The sequence below is a fragment of the Oenanthe melanoleuca genome, chromosome 2 (genome assembly GCF_029582105.1).
Source record: "Oenanthe melanoleuca isolate GR-GAL-2019-014 chromosome 2, OMel1.0, whole genome shotgun sequence".
In the NCBI taxonomy this organism is placed as follows: domain Eukaryota; kingdom Metazoa; phylum Chordata; class Aves; order Passeriformes; family Muscicapidae; genus Oenanthe; species Oenanthe melanoleuca.
In genome coordinates this window covers 86,777,864-86,802,753 of record NC_079335.1, presented here as the reverse complement: position 1 = coordinate 86,802,753, position 24,890 = coordinate 86,777,864, and the positions used below count along the sequence as shown (strand labels likewise).

Genomic DNA, 24,890 nt, shown 5'->3' with positions numbered 1-24,890 from the left:
GTCATTTGCAGCTCTAACATGGGAGAATTGAGTTGCGAGGCTGCACTGCTGCCTAAATGATCACACATTATGCTACCAGATTAAATACTCCAGTGAGATAAAACAATGTAGAGGGCTGAAGTTCAGAAAATTGATTTCAACCCTGTTTTGTAAACCTCAGTATAGCTCCAACTCTCTGTTATTGATACCAATTCAATGGACCACATTTACATTGCAAATCCACACCAGGCTTAAAAAGTCAACCAGTTAGTGCACAGCACTGAGAGCAAAGGAGGGCCTGCAGACACTTACAGACGTTGCCACAACAAAGCTTTAATTTAGAGGAAAAAGTACTGGCCTCTGGAGTTGTAAGAACGACCCAGAGGTAGGAACTGGGAGTACACAAATAAGCAGAAGCTATTCTATGAGCCTACACGAAGTGATTTCCAAAACTCATACTCCCACACCTTTACCAAAAAGGACCTGGGTGAGCTGAGCAGCAGCAGCCAGTTGCTGTCTGGGATCCCTGCAGGGCCCTGAAAGTGGGCAAAACCCTGCTCCCTGCTCAGTCTACAGCCCATGGGACAAAATGCTGACCCCTAAAATGCCCAATCCAGTTTGTCACCCATTCAGCCACACATCCTCTGGCATCCTTTGCCCCTGGAAAAACACAGCAGATGCTGCCTCACCCCAGGGCACCTTTGGCTCCCACAAGCCCCAGCAAGTTGTGGGTTGCAGTACAAGAAGGGTTTGATGCTGAGCCTCTCTGAACACAGCATATCCCACAGCAAACTCCACCTGTCAGGGAAAACCACTGCAGCTCGAACTCGCTGAGCTGACACAATGCACTCCTAAACACAGACACAACTAAACATATCAATGGTACACAAGCTTTCTCAGTAAAAACAGATCTACATACATTTACAACATACAGCCTTATGTTTTGATGCTGAAGTTTTGTTACCACCCCCACGCTTCCTGAAATAAATATATTAAAAAAATTTCCATTGGTTTTCTTCAAACATTAATCACATTATACTAATAAATATTCTGACAGTGACATTGTTTAAACAACCTCTTCTCCACCCAAAATCCACTGGCAAAATCCACATGTAAGCTGACCATCACATAACCCTGCTTTTGAATGCTAATTGAAATCCACTTCCCCCAGCCAGCACAGTAAAGAGCTACTCTTTAGGAGGGGAAGTGCAGAAAATAAATGAGAGAGGGGCCTTTGAGAGGAAATAAAAATAGGATCCCTTGATCCCACCATGACATGGCCCAGACATTCTCCCTGTGGGGGAAGACAATGTTTCTTACAGCAGTAAGAGTTTTTATAACATTTTCTTCTTTTTTTTTTTTTTCCCTGTGCAACTTTGCTTCCTGAAGAATGCTTTATATAAAAGACATGACATTTGGCAACCCAGCTCTGCTGCTTTGAGAAATTCTTTGGCAAGAACCCTACGTGCTGACTGCATTAAGCACATCAGTTTATTTATTTATTTATCTAGGCAGAAATCAGAAGGAGCAAGCCATACAATTAATACACAGCACAGTATCACTTCATCCAGAAAAAAAATGGGAGAGGAGCTGGGGAAGGAGGAGCTGGAGCTTCTCCTTTTGAGAAACCTCATCATGGGAGCAAAAACGATTCTCCAGCCTCCAAGCGTTATTGCTGTTCTGGAGCAAACACAGTGATTCTCAGATCTCAAGGCATTTAGGGAACATCAATTAATTAATTAATTAAGACTGGATTCCACATCAAAGGCAGGTATCATTACACATCTATTTTGCACATGGGTAAAACGAGCCGCAAAGTGAACCTAAGCCTGTCCCGAGGCAGGAAGAACTGCCTTGCTCCTGCTGAGGGAAAGCTGCGCTGCAGTAGTGAGCAGGAGGGCTCAGCACTGGCCACCTGCAGACCCACACTTCTCCCCTCTCACCACGAGGGAAATCAGAAAATAGAGATATTTCTACATGCCACCATCTTCCCAAGGGTGCAGCCTATGTCTGTGAGGCACAGATGTCCATAAGCACAGATTTCCTTTGCTCCACACTGAGTGCCCATGACATACCTCAGCGCCATTAGCAGCAGGTCAGGGACAGCATCATGCAACGATATGTATGGACAGTAATCATATATATAACCATGGTCATGGGCTTGGAAAAGCAAAATCTACAAGGGTCCAGGACTCCAACAAGCAATGCTTATCTCCTAGTCAGATGCTAATGCTGAGCAGGAGGGCCCTACATTCATGGTTTGGAGTTATGGATTGTATTAGTTTAGACTTACAAGAGAACAAGATGCTTCTCAGAAACAATGGAATATTTTTGCTTGTGATCATCATTAGCCCTGTTTATTTACACCAGGGACCAACAAAGCTTGGCAACACACTGCCAGGGACACTCAGCAACAGCAAATTCACAAAACCATGAAGTTTTCAAGCTAAACAGAAAGGAGAGATGGGAACTGTAGAGGACATGATGTACCTGCCCAGAGACAGAAACTGGCCATCCCACAAGCTTGGAAAGGTAAATATCCTGCACTTTCCACATATCCCCTGGTATTTTCAAGCTAAACTTCTAGCAGCAAAGGCCCCAGTCTATCCAAGGCATTGTTTAGCACACACACCAGAAGAAATGTTGAAACAGGGTCTGGTGCCTTCCACAGGAAGGAGCTACCAAGCCTTTAATCCTGCAGATATGGTACCAAAGGACTTTTCTCCATCTCAGAGGGCTGAAATGGGACTAGAGAGTCTGCTGGATCAGGGGGTGCTGCTTTAAAGGCTATGTCCATGGGCACAGATAAATCACTTAGCCTGTGCAATAGTTTTAAGCAGTTTGGTCTAAAACAAGTGTTACCTGTTTAACACCGAGAAGTTTTCTACACACAAGTCTAAAGAGACAGATGTGTGTTCTCATCTGTTGCGTGCGCCCTGATGTAAAAAAGAAGTCTAACTTGGTTCCTAGAAAAGAAAATCTGGCACAGCAATCTAAACCTGCCTGGTGTTTGCTAGAAGAATATGAGGACAACTGTTTTTCTTTTAAATAAAAAGTCTTGCGTTACCCTCCCTTCCTGTTCTAAAACTTCTTCCAAGAATTTCTCTCCTTCATTTCTAGGCCAATTTTTATGATATCCAAGTAGTTATCACAACAGCACTATAAAAGCACAACTCTTCAACGTTTATTCAGGGCAAACAGACCGCAACCAGACTGCCAGTTTTGGCAGAAGTTTGGCATGACCAAGGACTCAGTACAGTAAGATACAGAACTCAGCATCAGTTAAACTGTACAGCAACCTCTGCCAATCATCTGTCCTCAGTGAAACATGCACCAGGCTCTCCTTTGAAAGAGATTCAGGGATCTCAGTGCTGAAAAGGGCCAAATGCACACAAATCTGTCCACAAAGAAATAACTTGCAAAATTCCCCTCAACTGAAGCAAGTAAAAACCAAGCCTTCAGTAGCACTACTCAGTCATTCTCTTTAGCCTGGAAACAGTGCACTAGCATTTTAAGTGAGGATTTCAAGCTTAGTGAAACATGTCACTGATACCCACACAAGATACACACCTTGGTCTACAAGCTGGCTCTAAAAGTATAGGCCAAATGCAAGCGAGGGAAACCTCAGCACAAGTGGTTTCAAGCTATGGTCTCATTAGCACAACTCGCAGGCTTGAAAGTGCACACAAAATTTGAGGTCAAGGGGTTTTGGATCTGTGTGCATACACTATGTATCAAAATACAAAGATGCACGTTGTCCCAATGCAAAATTTCACACCAAAACGTTAATAAACACGTGTTTAAACAGAGGAAACAAAAAAATATTCCCTACAACTTAGAGGAACTATCATATTTTAGCACAGACTGGCAATCTCACTAGCCTGAGATGCACAGTACAGAGATGCTATGAAAGACAAAAATACATAGCTTAAAACTTACGTACAAATGTTTTACTTGAGGGGAAGGAAAAGATTATGACAGAGAGAAAGGACTTGGAGGTAAAGGGTAGGAAAAGGACACAACACACGAGTTGTTTTTAGTTTAACACTTGCCAAGTGAAAAAGCAAACATGAGTCATAGTAAAGGTAACTCAAAGTGTGATGTGACTGCAATGGAGAGCTGAGCAGACCACACTGCATGAGTCAGCAGCACAGATAAAAAGGGTGATAAGAAGCAGCAGATGGGACATGTCTTTACTAAAACAACCCTGCAGGACACAGGCCTTCTTTGCTCTAATGAAACGGTCGTGCCAAGCTGCCACACGCTGGCTCGTACACTTGCGATCCTGTGAATCAAAGAACTCCACGCATGGTTAGAAAAGCAGCAGGCAACCAGCTGCTGGCAGATTCACATGCAAAAAGGAAAAAAAAAAAGTACAGAAAGCAAAGCAACAGCACCGCCCCAACACTCACACACCCTGAGGAGCGCCTGGGACACCACCCTCCAAACCACTCAGGCAGCGGGGTGGGGAGGAAGAGAAGAGGGGAAGGAAGCTGTCACTGGGATCGTGGCATTCAACCTGGCCGTCAGCCAGCTTTTCCCTTCCTGCTAGTCAGACTTGGCTTGCCTGTGGGTGCAAGGGCAGGCGGCTGCAGTGTACCCCCAGCCCGGCCCCGTTCTGCTCCCCCGCATGCACCTGCAGAGCCCCGAGGCAGCTGCGGCTGGGCAGCTCCTACGTGTCTCAAGGAGCCCAAAGGGCAGCTGGGGCTACTTGTAGAGCTTCACTCCAGGGGACCTGCAGCTCAAGTGGCTGTAAAACTCAGGTTTAAAGCTCCATCTTTTTTTTTTTTTCAGGGTTGCAAACCCTGTTCTGCTGCAAGAGCAGAACGTTTAGCCCCGTGTTCTTGGGTAGCAGAAGCCATAGAGTCATACTCAAGGCCACATTACCTGCAAAATGCAAATGCTGCCCTGGCCACATAAACAACCTGCAATGGTGGTTTCACACTGTCAGGATCCCTCCACTCCTGAACCTGATCAGGAAAGATGAAGGTCCTCACAAGGACCTTCACAAGCTCAAATGAGGATAGAGACATAAGGCAAAGCTCAAACCACCTTTCATCTCACTTCTTGGATAAGGTAAAATTATACCCTGCCTGTAAGGGGCAAGATGGAAAGTAAAATGCTCTATTTTTAGACACAAGATCCTGCTTCATTATGTTCATCTAATTTCTAAGAAACAAACTTTGGCAAAGGTCTGTAGCTGAAGGGGGATGAAACATGACTTGTTAAATTTTCTTTTAGTACAGCTTATAGTATGACTAGCATAAATCTAAGGAAATCCACTTTAGCCATATAGACACACCTGCTGTTTTATTTGGGATAGTCCCTATATTTTAGCAATATATATGTATAGAAAAACAGATAGAGTTTGTTTTCCCCAATCAGTCCTGCCACAATAAACATGTTATCCAAGCATTTCAATGGAGTTAGAAGGTGTGTCTGTTCCCCCAGCTCCAAACATCCTTATTTATAAATTTCAAAATTTGACAGGTACGCCAAGGAAGAGCAGTTGCTGAGCATAACACACTCTGCACAGCAACAGATCTGTTGTAACAGATTACAAGCAGAGAGAGAGACAGGAAAGTGTTGTGTTTTCCTTCTTTACACAAGTCCTTGCTTTCAAAAGCAGCTTTACAGAGATAAGGTCAGCAAGGGCTTGTCTAAAATAAAGCTGGACTGAGAGCCAAGGCTCACTGCAGCCCCACAGACAGCAGAGCTTGGCTCTGCACTTTGGTCATACACTTTTCTAACCCAAGTGTGTATATTCCAAGATGTAGGTAGAGGAACTGCTCCCCTACAGTCATCAGGAACATTAGTGAAGGGGGAGGGTGGTCAGCCTGTATGAAAAACAGTAAAGTTAGTTTTCATTTCCTTTCCTGTCAGTCTAAATCTTATCTTCGTTAGCTGATATTTTCTGGCCTGCATGGAGTGGAACTCCTTTTGTTACTCACTCACAGAAGGTCCCCCTCAGCTGCCTGCAGTGAAGTGTCTATGCTCCTGGAATCCACCCTGCCCTGCCCACCATCCGCAGGCTGTAGCAGCCAGTGAATCAATCTGCAACCACAAATTGCTGTGTTGGCCTTCCCTTGTAAGTCTACAAACAAACACATTCCTGATTATAGCATCCACTAGCAAACTGTTTAAAAAAACCCAAATAAACCAACAAAAACAAACAAAAAACCCAACCAAAAAATCACCAAAAGATAAATGCACAGGATTCATGGAAGCTGATGCACAATTATTGTTCCCCCAGTCTAATCTTTCCATTAGCCCTTGAAGGGTTTTGGCCATGCAGAAATACCCTCATGCTCATTTTACTGCTGGGTTTTACACTTACTGATATTCTTTGAACTCATGATGCAAGTGCTTCTATTTCTTCTGCAGATGATTCCTGAAATCACTGTGCAATTTGCATGTGGACATTCAGTGTTGACTGACCTGAACACAATTAGTGACAAACTCAGAGGCAGGCCCAGTGAGGACTCCCTCGACCACAGCCTGGAGACAGTGCTGCACCTACATAACTCCCACCACAGGGCTCTCTGGCCCCCAGTGCAGAAACTACTAAACAGTGACAAATCAATGACAAACCATGACTGATACTTCTGCAAAAAGGTTCCTCATCTCTCAGCCACAGCCCCTGGCAATACACACACTTCTGAGCATCACCTGTCAAAAGGGCCCATCAGATGCACTTATCCCTCTAAGCTGAGCTCCAAAACACAGTTAGGCAAGGATGACACCCTGCATCAGAGGCAGCTGAAGATAGGTATCAAGTAGGAGAGGAGAAGGGAAAGGTACAAGTGAGGGAGCACAGAGCTTATGATGCTAAGAGTTAACCAGCACAGTACATGCCAGGAGCAGCAACTTCTTCCCACGTGTGAACTCTGACCAGGAGCAATGCTGGGAATAGTGCACAGCCAAAGTCATGGCTAAGGGAGACAGAAGAGGGGCAATCACCCGATACTCCTCTCATGCCCATCTCAGAAGATTTATCTCAGCATCACACCATTGATTCCTTCCCCAGTTTCCAAGAACTGGCTTTTCTATACACCCTAGAGAAAGAAAATTAGTTTTTCCAGTATCTTTCCTTCCAGCTCGTATTTGAAAAGCTCTCTGAGAAGAAAACTGCCAGACTCCACAAGTGATCAGTGTTATCACACTTGATCCACATGTGCCTTGAGCTTGCTGCTGCCCAGGGGACCAACAGCCATCACTGCCTTTTCCTGGAAGAGATTATGTAGCATATCAGAAAACGAAATTACTAACTTTATTCCTAAAATCTCTCAACAGTCCTCAGTCTCAGTTCCTCATTTACAGCTGGAGGAATCCGAAAGACAGAGTCACTTGCAAGATCCAAGAATGAGACTGGCAGCACAACAGTAAAGCCTCAAGTTCTGTTCCTCTCCTCAGTCTGCTACACAACTCTCTTCTCCCCCTCTGGGCACAATGGAGATGGGTCACCACCTTCTGCATACAGGCTAATATACATAAGTGATTTCTTTCTCATGCACTTATGTATATAAAAATTGCTATCAGTTACTGACTACACTTCTTAAGCCAGGCCTGCCAGACAGCCTGCAGCAGCCTGCAGCAGCAGAGTCTTCTGCCAGGCCAGAAAGGGTATCTGTCATGTCAGTGCATTTAGCAGGCTGAATTATATAGCTGGTTCAGACAAAAGAAAGAAACTGGAAGTTGTAGATGTAAGGAAATAGGAGTTAAAATCATTTCTTAACAGAAGCAATATGCAAGAGTTCATGATCTATGATTCCCAAAACTCTTACCTAAAGATACTCTGACCAAAAAACCAAATTTGACTTAATAACTACAATTAACTGTTCTTTTTAAAAATTACTTAATTTTAATGCAAAACAAGTTGAATTTTTTTTCCCTTCTCCCCTCCTATTTTTCAGCTCCTATTTTAAGGAAGCATTTCATTGCATGACAGAAATGTTTCTGAATCTCCTTTTTGGGCATTTTTGCTGAACATTTATTTTAGTGTGAATACAGTCTGGTACAAGTCACATGAAAAAATCCAATCTAGTCAACAGTGAACAGAAAGCACACCACTGATTAAAAAAAATAAAAATTAGAGGCCCACAGAAATCCATGTTGGAGAAGATTAGTGGTATAACATCTGTAGAAATACAATGTAGTACAAGCTTAAAAAAAAAAAAAAAAAAAAAAAAAAAAAAAAAAAAAAAAGAAGAAATTATTTCAAGTACTGAAAGTATTCTCTTCTTTAAGGACTATAACTAAAAAGAGTAAATGCAAAGCAAGATTTAGAAGCTGATGATTTATGCATAGTTCTCCTGATTGCTGATTTTAGTCACAATTGAAATCAGCAATTTAAAACCCCTGAAGAACCTTCGAGCAGTGCTGATTTATTCTTTATGAAATGGGACACTCAAGATCATGAAGAACATTAGTTTTCTGATGCAAAGCAGATACACTGAGACAGAGACAAGTGCACACTACTATTCCATATTTAAAAAGGCAGGAGACTAAAATACATGCACATATGTGCACGTGTGAATACGTGTCCTCATTTGGTTATCACGCCCGATCAGGACACAGACCTGCATCGCAGCAGTCTAGGAAGAGGAAGCTCTGGCACAGAGGTAATGAGCAGCAATTCTTGAGTGCTCAGGGCAACTCTTGCAGGTGCAGGAGCACCAGGAGTGGCTCAGCAGCAGGTCTCTTGGCATACACACAGAGCTGCAGGGCCAGGGACACGAACGCACGGTGATGTCTGACTGCTCGGGTTATAGTGTGGATATTGCCAGGATTACGATAAGCCTTACTAAATCCATGCTGGGCACATGGTGACTCTGCACCCTCCTCTTCCAGTGCTCCTAGGCCCAGGGTGAGGGTGACAAAACATCCCTCTGGACTGCCAAGCCAGTGGCTGCACTGAGCAGGACACAAGAAGCCTGGCTGCTCTCACCTGGATGCAAACTGGCCCTCCCAACTTGGGGAACTCTCCTAAAGGTGTCCTGTAGCAACTCCATCACCCAGCTTGTTCTCATGCATCATAGCACCACATTAGACTTCCTCTTCCCTGTCATGCATAGTGACAAGAATAGGGGCAACTGTGTTTCCAAAAGAAAAGTACATTTTTGTCCTACAGCAAAAATTGAGTTGAAAAACTTCAGGGGACCTGCAGGAACTTTCAAAGTCATGTAAGGGATCCTCCAGTGAAGAAAAAAGAGGGAAAGTATCCATGGGGACACCACAAGGCATTTCTCAAGGCTCTTAATGTAACAAGACAACAAAGAATAACTCATGTATAGATAGCAATGAGGTAATTAAAGCTTAGTTCTTCTCAGCCTGCTCCGTACTCCACATAAAAGAAGCACACAAGTGCACAGACTGAAAGTGCACAGTTTAACTCCCATGCCTCATAGAGTACTGCTGGCTTTACTATGGCCATGCTATGTACAATCAATAACAGGTACTGATAGTGTTTGCACAATATTTCAATAAGCAAAGTCAACCAACATGACTTCCTCTATTTCTATATAGAGTAAGATATTTACAGGAACAGCCTTTTGAAATGCTTTGGTAAAATTAGCTTACTCAGATTTTTTTTTAAACTAGAACAGAGAGCAGAAGGGTATCATCATCATTGGGTTTTGTACATAAATCAGCTGTCTATTTACCACCGGTATGTTGCAACAATGAATTGCCACTATCTCTTGAGTTATTTGCTGGGTTATTAGATTACCTAATTACCTAAGTTCACAGAATCAAAAAAAAAAAAAAAAAAAAACAACAAAAAAAAATCTTCATTATTTCCTGGGAAACGACCTTCAGAAGCATGTATTCCACCTCCTTTCTGAAAAGCAATGCCCAAAATATTCCCGTAGGTGGTTTGTCTGTTTTATAAAAACCTCCAGCGATGATGCTTCCACAGCTTTCTCAAAGCCAAATAACTGCAGAACCAAAATAACCTTTTAATTTCAAAGCTTTCTTAAATGTTTACCTGAGTCTTGCCACCTTCATATTGAGCCCATTCCTTTTAGACCTAACCCCAAGCAGTCAGGCAGTACAGCTTGTTCCCCTCCTCCCCACAGGAACCTTCCACATACTTGAACACTGCTATCATGTCTGTTACTGGCCTTGTCCCCTGTAGACTAAACAATCTCTATTCTTTCATCTTCTTTCCCAGGTCATGTTTTCCAAATCTTTCATAATTTTTCCTGCCTTCTCCTTGGACACCTTCCAGCTGGCTCTTGATGGTGTTGTGCCCCAAACTAGATGTTAAGCCATTTCAAACACTGAATGGAGTGGAGGGGTTATTTCATGCCTTTTCTTTACACATCCTAACACAGTGTTTTTTTGAGGAATGTGGATGGGGAGCCCTCGTTCCTTGTATGACTGTATGACACCCATGGTCTCAGGTCTGCAAGCCCTTTCCCTCTCAGATGTGCTGTCCGGTGCACATGGACCAGGCCTGCGAAGATTTGAGCTTGGACACTTCCCTACAGGTATGGTCACCAGCTCCAGGGTCAGAACTGAAGCAGGCAGGTGAACTAAAGAAAAGCTGCCCACTCAGCAGAGCACTGGCAGCCCAGGTGCCAGGGGAAAGGAGAGAAGGACATGTGACAGGCATGTTTTCTCTGCCAGTCTGGGAACCAGCTGTGATGTTTTTTACCACCCTATTCAACCAAACCAGGCCAAACTCCTACTCCAATACAGCCCAACAGCAGCTCACAGACCTTCTTCTGTAGAACTACTACTGAGTCAGCCTCATTCTGTCTCATGCATCTGGATATTTCTATCTCTCCATAAAACTTCTATGATTGTATCCTGGCTGTTTTTCAGGGTTTTTTCCCAGACTATTCCTCCTGTTAGACAGGGCAGCTTAAAACTTTAATCCTGCCTTTCAAGGATCCTGCAGTCCCCCTTCAGACTTCTTACCTGATGCAAATTTAACAACTGCTCTCTCTGCTCCATCAATCATTTCAATAATGAAAACAGTGAGTATTACCAAAGTCAGGACAGACCCCTGGGGAATCTCACTCACTCCAGTCTTGCAGTTTAACAGCAAACCATGAATACCTACTTTGACTAGTGCCTGGTGAAATGCTGCGCACCCACATTACAGACCAGCTAACTAGACATCCAGCCTGCCTCAAAGAAAGCTGTGTTAGAAAGCAGCCAGAGCCCCCCATTAAAGAGGAGCAATTTCAGTCAGACAGAGGGGTCCAATTACACTGTCATAGGCACTGTTGGAAAGTCTTTGCTAAACACTGCCATAAAAATGTAATGCATGCTGATAGGAGAAAAACGAGGGTTGATAACCAAGCTTAGGATGACAGGAAGAACTTCAGCAGAACTGAGACAGCAGGAGCTTCACTTTGCTTCCAGCAAGAGACTTGGAATAAGCAAACTGAAACACAATATAAAAATTACAGGAATTTTGGGCCTTCCATCAGCTGCTGACGACTTAGCAGTAAAAGGAGATACTATCACACAGGTGTGGTTATGTTTGAGTTTTTTTAGAAAAAACAAAATGTTTTCTTAGCTCTTTCAGATGTTTTTCTAAATTGCATCCTTTACTGCTCCCTAACAGCCTATTCTGCTCAAGGACCACAAACAAACCAGACAGATAGCAAAGACCATGGTTCCCAATACCCTGATAAATGCTTTAATCAACCACTGGAAACATCCCCAGCCCCATGCCACCACTAGGAGAAGCAAGTGGCAGTGGCTGGTGCCTGAAACAGGGAGAAAGGGTAAGTTCCATGGAAAGTGAAAGGTGAGGCAGCTTTCCAACACTGGCTCCCTCTGCTTGCCAAAATAGCAATGCCCAGCCCACGCCTCACTCCTACTTGTGTGGAAGATGCACTTGCTTCCCAGGAGGGTTTACTCTCGCAATGCAGATGTGCTTCGCCGAGGCAATCGCACTCTGTTGCGTAACAGAACACAGAATTAAACAGTGTGTGCTGCTCGGTGCGCTTTTAAAATGTGCACCATGAGTTACTGTGGAGCTCAGTGATGGTGCCAAGAGTGCTAACACGATGATTTTAGCAGGGAAGAATACATCATATCCTCCCTACTCCCACAGCTTACTCAAGTCGTAATTTTGCAAAATCCTTTTGTACTTGTCAGTAAAATACAAAGCCACACATCTGTGTGACTTTTGTTTGATCTTTGTGACTGTGGGTATCATCACCTTAGTACCTAACACCCCTGCAGCAGTGGCAGGCAGAGGGTGGCTCTGGGAAGAACCTAGCAGGTGACTGCATCAAGGTGCTTAAAGTTGAACCCTTCATCCCATGTCCTACAAAAGAGGGGTTAAAAAATAAATAAAATCACAAGCAGAACCCAGAACCAATAATTTCCAGTCCCCCTGTGAACAAGGAGAACAACACTGCAGATGCTTCCATACTTTGAATAAGACTATACATACAATTAGATTCTTCTGTTTCCAGGAGTAGCACAATGCCATTCCTCTTCAGAGGAATACAGGTCTTTTCTAAAACATATTATGCATAACCTAGTTTTCCACAGTAGAAAACTCACCAAGGGAATACTGTTTGCTCATACCAGAAATGTATCCCAAAATTACAGTAATTTATAGCCTCATTTTCATTGACAAAAGAAATAATACCATTCTTTTCTGACAAATATCAGTACACTGAAAAAGTAATGAATAAATGTCTATAAACAGGTATCAAATAAAGCAACTGCCAATCACTACAACAAAACTTCAATTAAATCATAAGGTAAGAAAAAAAAAGAAGTAAAAACAAGCCATATAATTTGAAATCAAAATAAAAATCTGTCTATCATGCCAAAGTACAGTTCAGAGCTCAAAATACCATAAGTGATCGGTCATCTAATTGTTAACTGTAAAGTTCCAAGTTTACAAAACAAAGACAAACATTCAGATTCAGCAAAGTACTCTGGCATGTGCCAAAGTACATCTGTATTTTAGAAACATATTTTATGTGACTGAGTTTAAAACTCTGAAACTCTTCATATACACCTCTACCGTGATTTTTTTTTTTTTAAGAGACAGAAAGTGATCTGCACTGTTCACATTTTAGTATTACAAATCAAATCAGCATTCAGCCTCAGCTGAATACATATTTCTGGAGACACATCAGAAAGAAACCTGAGGATTAGTCCTAACACAAAAGAATGAGGGAGTTGCTTGCTGTCATCCTGCCAGTTTTCCAGAACAGAAGAGTTAGCAAATGAGGCATAAAAGGATGTGAGCAAAGAAACTCATACCTGCAAAAAAATGCAGAAATATCAGGTGTGCAAGAAAATGATAGTAAGTAGTATCAGGCCAAATCACAAGAACTGCTGACCAGCTGAAAGTCCTTCTGGCCTCAGCTGGAAGAACTTAGCACCCTTAAGGCTAATTAAACTTATAACTGATGCTGCAAATTAAATTTTCTACTGAAATCAAGGTAAGGCAGCAGCACTAACTGAACCTCTAGTTACATTAAAGAAAATCTTCCTGAGTGCCTCCCTTTCTGTTACTGTGAAGAAATTAATATGGTCCTCTCTCTTTTATTTCTTAGAGTAACAGTGGCAGCAGCATCAAATATACCTATGCTATTGCCATAGGGAAAAACCCCAAAAAGTTCCCATTTTGGTCTCTGAAAAATCTCTCACTGATGTATCTGGATGGCTTTCTGAGTACAAAGACAAAGGGGGGCACTGCTGAAGCTTGTGGGCGCACTCACACATACGTGCAGGGCAAATGCCAAAGAAAGAGGCGGGCACTCGATAGTGCAGATCTCTGAACAGGAATGCAGCAACCAGCCCCAGCCAGGGCAGAGGGACAGCCATGTAATGGTAGGGTTTGAGTCAGCTGTGCCCTTCCATATCTGCCAAAGTGGGCTGACAGGTTTCATTTGGCAAAAACCACTTCTGGGGGAGGGGGAAAGCCAACGTGGGGATGAGGAGCTTCACACCTGCCTGGGGATACCTTATAAGTAACCATAATTAGTCTGGTACATAGGATTTAAAAAATTAAAAGAAATCAAATTAATTAATTAACTGAAGTAAAAAAGGTTTAACTTACTGAATAAGACACCACTTTAAGAGGTTTCCCCACTTTCCCTGCTTCAGAAAAATTCAGCCACTGAGCTACTGCTTTTCTTGACCTTTTCACTGAAAGAGAGCAGAGCAAAAACAGGAAAGAGCTGAAATGATATGCATTAAAGATGCTTCATGTTAGGAAAGTCTTTTGAGTCAATGTTGCAAATTCACTCTGTGTCAGATTTGCCAATATACTGCTTGCTAAAGACTATCTATTAAGAGCAGCAGCAGTCAAAGCAGGCATCTTGCCTCTCAGCTGTTGCAGCAACACCGTACCCCACCATACGATGCAGCTATGTAGCATTTGCATCTGCTGCTGGTTTTCCACACCCAAAAGTTCACTTCATGTCTTTTGGTTAATTTATAATGCCCTGAGCCCCAGTTAGAATTTGCTCTGCTGATTTCCCTTTTCTTAACAATAATACAAATAAATATGGAAATAAATCTATTGTCTGAGGAACCCTTTCACTAATTCTGTTCTTTGATGGTTTGGTTGATTTACTACGGTGAGGAATCAAGAGTGAAGTGGATCATAGCTTAATATTGAGTGTGGTTAATCTTCCCTTTGCATAATGCTGGTACACTATGGCCCAAATACCAGAGATTTATTTGATGTGTACATGCTTTCAAGCATTAGTAAACAAGTTGCAGCCCATTATGAAAGAAGAGCAGATCCAAACAGTTGTGAAGCTCTTTATGTACTAGACTGGCATTGACAGTGCAATATACTTACATCTGCATGTGTACTAGCTTTAAAACTGTGGATACTATTTCATGACAAAATACCATTTTTTTAAACTGTAACTGAAAATATGGCTGAGATCACTTCCTATGACCTGATGTGCTGTTGTTTGAATCACAACAAAACTGAGCAAGAGGCACAGTCTTCTTTTTTCTTTTTCTTCATTTAATTGATTTTATTCCTTGTAATGTAACCAAAATGAGGAAGAACATATACCAGAGCCTCAAAAATGTACAGACACATTCATTCCCATGAAAAAACAAGAAGCGCCTCTCACTTCTCATTTCTTATAGTTCCATTACTTTGAAGATGTTATAGAACACACAGAAGTACTCTATGAAGCATCACTGAACTTTTTACTTTACTAGACCTATCAAATAAATTACAATCCTACATTCTGTAATTAAAACATTCTCCTTGTTTTTCATGTACAAATTAAAACATATTTGTCTCTTTAGAAGCTGGTCTTAAGAGTAAAGCATTAACTGAAATATTAATTTTAATAATGAAGTTTCAAGCAATGGTAGAGTGGAAGAACTTGAAGTGCACAGAAGATACTTGCATGTGGCAATGCTTTCTGGATAAAAGACCCAGTGTGGGCCTATATTATTTTAACACACAGATAAAACCCACACAAGCTGTTTAGGTATCAGTAGTCAATTTAGGTATCAGTAAGTCAATTCTCACAATATGGCACATTTTTCCTACCTAGGAGAAGAATCATGACCCCACACTCAGGCACTAGCTTTAGAGTATGGTACTTAATACCTTGCACTTCCACATACAGATGTGATTTTCAGCAAATCTCCCAGTGTTTATACTACATTCACTGACCCCCCACACAGGCTACAACTGTGCACCAGCCATCATTGGCCTATATTTTATCCTGTCCTGGGCTGAACACTGACTTGGGATGACTCAGAAACAGTTGCCTCTGTTTTTTCCCCTGCTTAATAAATAAAGAAGCCACAACAGAGACAGAGTGAAATTCAGAGCTGCAGGCAGGAAGGACTGTTCAGACAGCAATTCCAAAATCTCATCTGTAGAAGTGTAGAAAACGTACACTCCTGGAGTGAGCTCTTCAGATAAAGTCTCAAATCTTGGTGGCAACTATCAAATGGACACAAAAGTATATGCCTACAAAGGAGGTGCTGTGAGAACAAACACATCAGTGACTGAGAGACGCCAGGATACCACAAAAAAGTAACACAGTAAGAAGAGAGGATGCCAATGTCTCAGATAAGCAGTTATGGCCATGTTTACTTAAACTGTTCTGCTGAGCTGTTCCCGTTTCAGGCAGAAAACTTTGATTTAAGGAAGAGAGTTGCAGTTCTGTCTTCATATTTTTTCCCTTCAAAGCATGAAAGAACTTCCTTTTTCAAAACCAATTTAACAAAGTTTACATCCAAACCCTCTCAGTCCCAAAAATGTCAGATCTGAACTCTATTAAAAGCAGCAGTTAGTGCAGCCAAATACTCCACAGTACATTTAATAGACTATAATATTTCTAATGCCTTACTGCCTGAAGTCTATGATTTGGAAAACCAGCCAAGCACACCCACCCAAGAGCAATGACTGCTACAGGGAAAACTCTTATCTCCCTGTGCTCCTCTATCACCACTGGCATGAGCAGACCAGGGTCTCCCCAGCTGCAGACAGTGAGCATACAGACCACCTCTCTGGCAAGAGGAAGCCTGAAGGAAGCAGGCAAATTAGAAATTAAAGTTGTGCCAAGCACATAAGCATAGAGCTACTGTTTCAAACTTCAGGTCCTGTAGTTTTATGGATGTGTTTTATTACTTGATTTTATTGGACCCTTCTTCTCCTAGCCTACTGCTTCCCTCGTATCACTTACAGTTCCTCCCATCCGTTTCTGCCTCACATCCTTCAGGCTGGAAGATTGCCCAGATCAGCTTCCCTAGTTCAACCACTGACTCCCTTAACGCCAGTGAGGACCAGAGTAGGCATCTGCCCTGAGCTCAGGTATGAGCACCCTGCACACCCAGCAGTGCTTTCCCCTAGCTGGCCTAAGGGATACCTGGGACAAGCATTTTGATGCAGATTTCACAGTTGCCAGTTGTGACACTGGAAAATACAGTTCATGCGGTCTCCTGACAAAACGCCACACTGCCTGTTCTTCCATATAAGGCATACATGTAGGAAAGTAAAATAGCTTTTCTAATAACTTACGCAAGGAGAAGCAGCTCCTGGTACCTATTTCAGCTGACTGGGAGCTAAAATGATACTAATTATACTGTTCAGCTGAACTCCAGCAAGGCTCCATGAGTCCCAGCATGAAGAGCTCTGCCTGAGCAAACCCCCTGCCAGACCCCTTCCTGCAACCATGTGTGGGCATGCTGCTCCCCCTCGTCACCCTCTGCACCCCCTCTGGCACCACAGCACCAATGGCATAGGGCAGGAGCAAGGCTGTCCCATCTGAGCAAGAATTTACTCCGAAATCACATTTCCTGAGCATCAGACCTGCTGCTGAGGAGCATTTTCCACTCCTGCCAGCCCGACTGCTCAAGATGAACAAAGATATGGGTGACTGCAGCTCATTCCATGCTATCACACCAGTGGGTTGCTGTGGATTTGAATGAAGCAAGAGGGGCAGCATGCTCAGATATGAACCAGGCTGAATGTCTAGGAATGGTTTCTTCTGTTTTCAGGCCCACCTACCAGGGGTGCAGTGGAATTTTTAAAGAGCAGTCAGAAATAGTGCAAGAAAAGGAAAAAAAAAAAAAGAATATTTGCCTATATCTAAATAATGAAATGAGGCATTTTTCATTTCCATGCTTCAGTGTCTCAAAAATAGGAAGGGGAGTGCTATCATTTACTACAAGGTATGAGAAATGAATGTACTAACAAGTACCAACAGTAACACTTTATTCCCTTTCCTAACAGATACAAGCAGAAAGCATTTTACTCCAAAGGATAACTTTTCCAGAAGGCTTTCAAGTTCTCTGAAAACAGCCATAACTATGACACTGCTCACAGAATATTTGGTAACTTTGATGCTCTCTGTTAAACATTATTTTTATATAGATTCACTTAGCTATCCTACTGTGTTTTCAAAGTCAGCTCATTTAACTACTTTATTAGATGAATAAAGAATTTTGGATCTTAACAACTGCACATATAGTCAAAGAGAAAGAGGTGCTAATTGACTCAAAATGGACAGGGAAAATGGCATAAAAATGAAACTGTATAATTAATATTCCAAAAAACAATTGGCAGACCAAAACTTTTAAGACCTCTCTTCATCTGCAGAAAGGCCAAGCAAGCTTTCAATCTTTTCCACTTGCAAGGCCCCTAAGGTTTCCCAATAAAAGCGAAGCCCACCACAGAACGATTGCACCAGCTAACAGCCAGCTTTGCTTTCCTGAGTCCCTATTCTTCAGAGGCAGGCTCCAAGAATACAGGTTCACAGACCATAGTCAGAGAACAAATTAAAAACCACCATCACCCTGCAAACCACCACCCTGCTGCTCACAGCCTCCAGCGAGGGCTGCAGCAGCCTGTGGGAACATTCCCGCCTTTATGCACATGCGGTGCAACACTCTCGTATCCAGTTATCCCTAAGGGTCAATGTTCCAAAAGGATAGAAAAATGTAGGTAATAGACATTAAGCAACATTTGAGTTGTATTTAAACAAACTCCAGGCTTAGCAATTAATTGCCTCATTTTCCAGGTCTCCTGAAACTGTGCAGAAGGTGAGCAGGTTCACAGGCAGCCCCCACATTCCTCATTCCTCTTCCAACCCCATACCTCAGCTGCACCACTGGCATGGAGCACCCACAAGCATAAGCTCTCAGGATAAACCTGACCCTGCAGCAGCACAGAGCAGCAGCAAAAAACCCATGAGGAGCAGCCTTTTAAATTTTCCATGGGAAAAATTACAATCTGGTCACCTGCACCCAGGCAGTTCCCCATCTCTGAACAGCACACAGGCAGGTGAAGCCCTGGCTTTCACAGTTTGAGATGAAAGAGCCCCAGCACTCCCATGATCTACCCCCACAGCCTCAAAAATGTCCCCCCAGGAAGGACATCTCCCAGCTTTGAAACACCTACTCCCAAGGGTTTACATGTAACTACATAGTTCTGACCAGGGGCATGAGCAATTTATCTCTCCTTAGCCAAGTGATACCAGGAGAATTTATCTCTGGATTGAACTGTATGAGGCACTCTGGTTCTGCCCACGTCTCTTCCTAGCTGTTCCTCAAATTTTCCAAAAGGCAGGGTAATGAACTGCACTCCAGTGTGCACAGATTTGGTACTTCACGCACATTAATCACAAGGACAGCAAAAATGGTAAAACCAAAGATTCTGGGCCACGGTCCTGACTATAAGATTTTAACATAACTAGCTATGAAATTCATGCTCCCAATGGCTAAAGATTCAGCTTTGAAAGCAAATATTTAATAATTATTTAGAAGAGGAAGGTTGTGAACAGTTACACCTCAGGGTATTTCCAGAAATGAAAAATATTTTAACATGCAAATTCACAAATTCTGCAGCATACTGAGTTTGAATATCTACTGTACATCCTGGCCATATACCATATTGCTAGCAAATATCACAGTGCAGAATGGGTTTTTTAATACTACCTATACCCCAGTTACACCTTAGAATTTAGTTTAAACAGCAGCACAAAAAGCATGTTACATATGACTTTTGTTTTGGAGCAGTTACCATATGCTCTGTCATTAATCTACAGATTAACAGGGCCCCAATGAAAAATAACACGTTGGCCACTCACAGCTTCATGGAAGATTATTCCATTCACTATGACACTTAGCTGACATTTAGGCTTATATCACAATTTTTCAGTCACATTTTTATGTTGATCAGCTCAAACATACAACAATTGGGATTTAGGGTTTTTTTAATTCTTATTTCTTTGAAGGTGTGATCCTAATTTCATTAATTTGCACTAACATCAGGGAAGCAGGTTCAGACACTAAATCATAAGATAAATGTTATCTTAACAATCTACTTCTATGTTCCTTTGAGCAACTATACCATAATTTTTTGAAAAAAAAAATAATCTATTGTACCACTGGCAGTAAAAGTAGATTATACTCTGAGAAACAGTTGAATAACAGAGGAAATACAGGATGTAAGAAAAGTAATTTGCTTCAGTATGATTACTCCCATTTTGGGCTGTGTTTCTGGGCAGTTCAAAATCAAGACACTTCTAAATTTTGGCATGAGGAACAGGCAGTAAAATAGATCTGCATAATCATCTGCAGCAGAAACCTATCTTGAAACAGGCCAAAATCTCAGAAGTATTTTATTTTCTTGGTTTCTATTTAGAACAGAGGTCTGAATAGTCAGGTGAATAGCTGGCCAGAATAAAATGTCATTTACTAGTTATAGCCTAACCTAAGGTGTAGGAGGTTCACCTTCCACTCTGTAGCTCTAGAGGCTCCCATACAATCACCAGCATTTGTGCCTGGACAAAATTACTTGAAAATAACGCACTGGAAGGCTTCCAAACAATATTTCCATTCCCCCTGTACATGCTGTGAATCACCTTACAAACTGCACAGCCCTGGACAGTAAGATCTCCAACGCATTACTATCTTAGTCCAGGTCTCCTTCGTGAAAATGAGATTGTGCCTAACGAATTTAACAACTCACCAGGGCAAGCTAAAATGCCATTGGCATCTCCAAGGGGTCAGGAATCTGCCTGCTTTGTACATGGCAGCAGGGGATTTGCATTTCTTAATAGAAGTTGTTCCATCCTTTTTACAGGAATGCCAACAATTACCAGGGATCTGCAATTCCCCAACAGCCCCCTGCAGAAGGTACCTCGGAGGGGTTGCTCCCATGCAGGGTACCCCCACTGGCACACAAAGGCTTTGCCATCATTCCAGCAAAGTGCCCAACATTTCCTCCTGCCTATAGTGGCAACACACAGCTCAAGGGAGCTGCTTACAATTGGCAAAGCAGAATGGTGCCACATCTGCATAAATATGTTGCAGGACCTACAAGTATGTAAATATTTCAGAAGATAAAGTGTACTTTGGTTTGGGTTGGTTGGTTTTTAAATACATACCTGTCTTTTTAATTTGTCTGCTAAGCAGTTTGTGCAGAAAGAAGCATTATACAGTGCAAAGTATGCTAAAAATTCCATTTACATTCTAAAGATAAAAATTGCCATTAATCACATCTGAAAATGAGAGCATCTGAAAGCACAAGATATATTTTTGAAGGGAAAAAGTGGTCACAGCTACCAAAACACTTTCAGAAGGGAGGCTGACAAACTTTTCCTTCCTGTCCTAAAAAATAAAAAGCCTTTAACTAGTTTGCATATAGCTGAACAGCTAAAATCAAACTGGTGCAACCTATATCACCAGTACAAAGCCAAAAAGCCATACTCCATTGACAAGGAATTTTGGAAAGCAATGTGCCAATCAGTACTACAATCATCTATATGACTTACCAAATCATCTATACAATAACAACTGCCAAAAGCCACTAAGAGATTTATCAACAGTGGGACACATCCACACCAGCACTGCACTGCAGAGAGTGACAGAACAGAAACATTCCTATTCCTTCCTTGGGCTTGGCTTGGGCTGGCCTCTTCTGCTTGCAAAGTATCATCAGCTTTTCACCAGTCTACATCTTTATTTTGTATCCTCTTTAAGGGACATTGTGAACTCAAAGAGGACACAGTCCTGAGCTCCATCACGTAGGTAGGCTGAAACTTACTCGTACATGAAGGGTTGTATTCTCCTGGTCTTACCGCACATAGCTACAAAAATGGAGCAAGCTGTAACAAATCTGTAGTAAGGGATTGTGCACATACTCCTGTGCACACAGTGTGGGAGAGCAAGCTAGCCTGTTAAGAAAAAGGGACTTTCAGCACTATTTTATGTTTAGAAAAGAAAGGTCTCTCTTTAATAAAGTAACCTGTTGTCAAATCTCAGCTTTAAAGAGAATAACTTACAGTGCATCTCAAGCAAGTTTGAGACTGGTCACCAAAGAGTATATGTGAGTATATTTCTTGAGTCCACATCCACTCATGTATTTGTACAAGTGAATCCAAAACACTTCACAGATCTGTATTCTTAACCTTATTTCAAATAGTCTTCATCAAGCTGCAAGTGGGGGAGGAAGGGGAGAAACAGAAATAGCAAAGACATCTCTTTGCTTCCAACTTTCCCTGCAGAGATATTACCAAAACAGGATATAAAATGTCTAATCCTGAAAGGTAATTTTGTCGCAGTTTTCACAAGGTCTTTTTTCAACGTATATGAAGGGCTTTATAACTTCTCTGTCTTTATCTGATCAAAATGCTATCCTTCCTCCTGCAGCCCTGGCATTCTTTGCGGTGAACTGTTTCAGTATCAATATTAATATTCAAATGTCAAGTTTGCCATACTACATTTCCTGTATTATTTAAAGCGTTCGGAACAATTATTATCTATGAAATATGAAACAGTACATTTTTGCTACCTGCTTACAATTTCTGCAGCCCTATCTGGGACAGAACAGCACTTATATTAGTCACATGGCATTTTACATAGAAATGTAGCATTCAGCTTTTCTAGCAGTACTTCTGCTTTTCCCCAAATTTTCTTTTGTTGCTTCTAGCAAAGCTACGCATTTTGCCTTTTTCTGGAGTACAACTGAGCCCTGAATTTACAGTATTTAGTATTTCAGACATATATTCCCTAACTGATAGTGACTTTTACATATAGTGAACCCTTGAGCTTTGTGGAGTTTGGGGGGCTTTTTTTAAATATTTACAGAATAGTAATTCTGTCTTTCATAATGTCTACTGCTCTTTAAAAAAAACTGCCCTTTTTTTTCCTGTTTCAGTACTTAGTTGAATCTCTTTCTTTTGTAATTACCTAGACAGTGGTCACGCTTCTTTGGCTATAAGGGTTATTTTTACTGTAACATGCAGGTGTCTTCAAAAGCAACATATTTTAGAGCTGCACAGCTGAGAATGCACTGAACTGTCACTCCTTTCTACCGAGTTGCCAGAGTTCTGGAGAAACTTTCATATAATAGCACCAACTTAAAATAATGAATGCATAATAATCCACATACAAAAAGGTGCATGTTAATTAGATACATTTTTCTCCTTGTCAAGGAACAGCTTCACATGGAAAGCATAAAAACCACATTGAGCCTTCCATTAGCAGGAACACTTCAGGCTAGAGATCAAAATGAAAAATCTCAAATAACTTAAGTAAAGCTTTATTTTCAGCGTACAGCTTGATGATGCCATGAAGCACTTTGGTACCATTGCACAAGTTGGTTATTTCCTCCATTCTCCCCTCCAAAACTGGAAGGTGACTGCAGAACATGCATGCTTCTTTCAGTCTTAGTTCACTCCAAATTTGAGCCAAAGGGGTCTGATCCTAACACTCCAAAAGTCAACAGGAGGAACGCCAGTGGGAACAGGGCCTGAAACAACATTTCTACAGTAGTCAACAACTCTGAGTTATATAAATACTTCCTAATACATCAATACTGACTGGTCATCAACGTTTCCATTATAATCTTTGTACTTGGAGATGGCTGTATGTTGGATGCTATCCACACTCCTTTCCAGCCAGCCGAAAGGAATTGTTTTTGAGTGATACAAGGCCCTCCCTCTTCTCCAGAGATCTGCAGACAACTAACAGAACCATCATTTTTCACACAAATCAATAGGATCAGACCATCCTAGGCTGAATTTCAGTTTACCTGCTTAGATACAATGTACTTATGCAGGGCTATAAAAGGAAGCTTTGGTTTTGTTTCAGGAAATCAAGGGCTACTAGATTTTTCATGTAGTATGTCATGATGTCAAATAATCAGGGTCAGAAATACAACAATTAGGTGTGAACAACAGCTTCTGAATATGTGCCTTGCAATTCTTCTTCATTTTGTTTATAGTGCATTCAATAAACAGCAAAATCTAGTCTACCAAAACAAGGAGCCTGTCACAAATGCTTTTGAAACAATACCAGGAGTAATACTAACATCACAAGCAGTATTCTTCCCACTCCTATCAAAAAAAACATCCTTGAACTTGATCTCCTTGCAGTTAGAAGAATGGCTGTTTGTCTACAGACCCTCAGCATTATTATAACTGAACTCATTATTTAAAAGTGCTTGAAGCACCTTGAGCATGACAGAAGACACAGAAAAACAAATTTTGCTGGGCAATATGAAATTTGTTCTAATGTTAATTAATTCACATTCACAAGATAAGCTGAAGCTGTTCCAAAAAAGCATTATGGTATATTTTGAGAACAAATACTAGGAGCAAAACACAAAACTTGGCTTAGTTTAACCAACCTACCAACATAACTTCATGAATCTTTTTAAAATATACCCAAGTCTTTTCTCTACTTCCTGCTCCTGGAATGATGCTAACATTAGGCATACCAAACTTCACTGCTCTAGAAGCAATTCTTATTTCTGCAGAAATCCTTTATTAAGGGAACTGATTTTTAAGAGCAATGTTGGTATAATGTGAGTGCAACTGTTGGTAAAATGTGAGTGCAACTGCTTCTTGCATTAATTGAGAGGTTTAGCTGAAGGGAATGGGCATACATGCTGCCCTCAGTTTTTACAGTGAAACATGCTTGTTCCTTCACTTGTCCTCCCAGTACTTCTCTGTATATACTCACTCATCCTCAAGCCTTTTCTGGACCAGAAGCTGAATGATGCAATGGATAGGTATTTGCAAAGTGGTCCTACCACTGCCCCCCTGAAACTCAACAACTTCACCATGTAAGATAAAAACCTGCTGACGAGAACTTGCTCTGAACCTGAGCCAGAAAGAGCATGATGGACACCAGTAGCACGGCACTAACCAGGTGAGGTGGGGTGAACTCTGTGTGAGGCTTATAGCACGCTCCTTCTTCACAGCCGAGGTGTTTTAGTGGTTTTTTCTAAGGTGCAAACACGCAGGGTTTATACATTTATGTTGACAGGTTAGCAGCTTTTCTCTCAGTAGTAACCACAATTTCTTTTGAAGTTTTTAGCTGAAGTTAAGGGATGACCCAGGTCAGTACTCACACATCACGGCTTTTCTCAAACACAGGAAGAAAAACCCAGCAACAAAAAGCCCAGCTACAGAGTAAACACCACT

General features: G+C 41.8%; 1 protein-coding gene across 10 annotated transcripts in view; it reads right to left on the bottom strand.

The window, feature by feature from the left end:
* ATXN1 (ataxin 1) overlaps positions 1–24,890 on the bottom strand; it is a 280,012-nt gene that overhangs the window by 173,133 nt on the left and 81,989 nt on the right. For 6 of the 10 annotated variants that reach the window (XM_056483719.1, XM_056483721.1, XM_056483716.1 and 3 more), the window contains one exon: positions 14,027–14,115. The exons of the other annotated variants lie outside the window; for them this stretch is intronic. The gene's annotated coding sequence lies outside the window, so the exon portion shown is untranslated. The remainder of the gene's footprint in view (positions 1–14,026; positions 14,116–24,890) is intronic. 10 annotated transcript variants of the gene reach the window in all.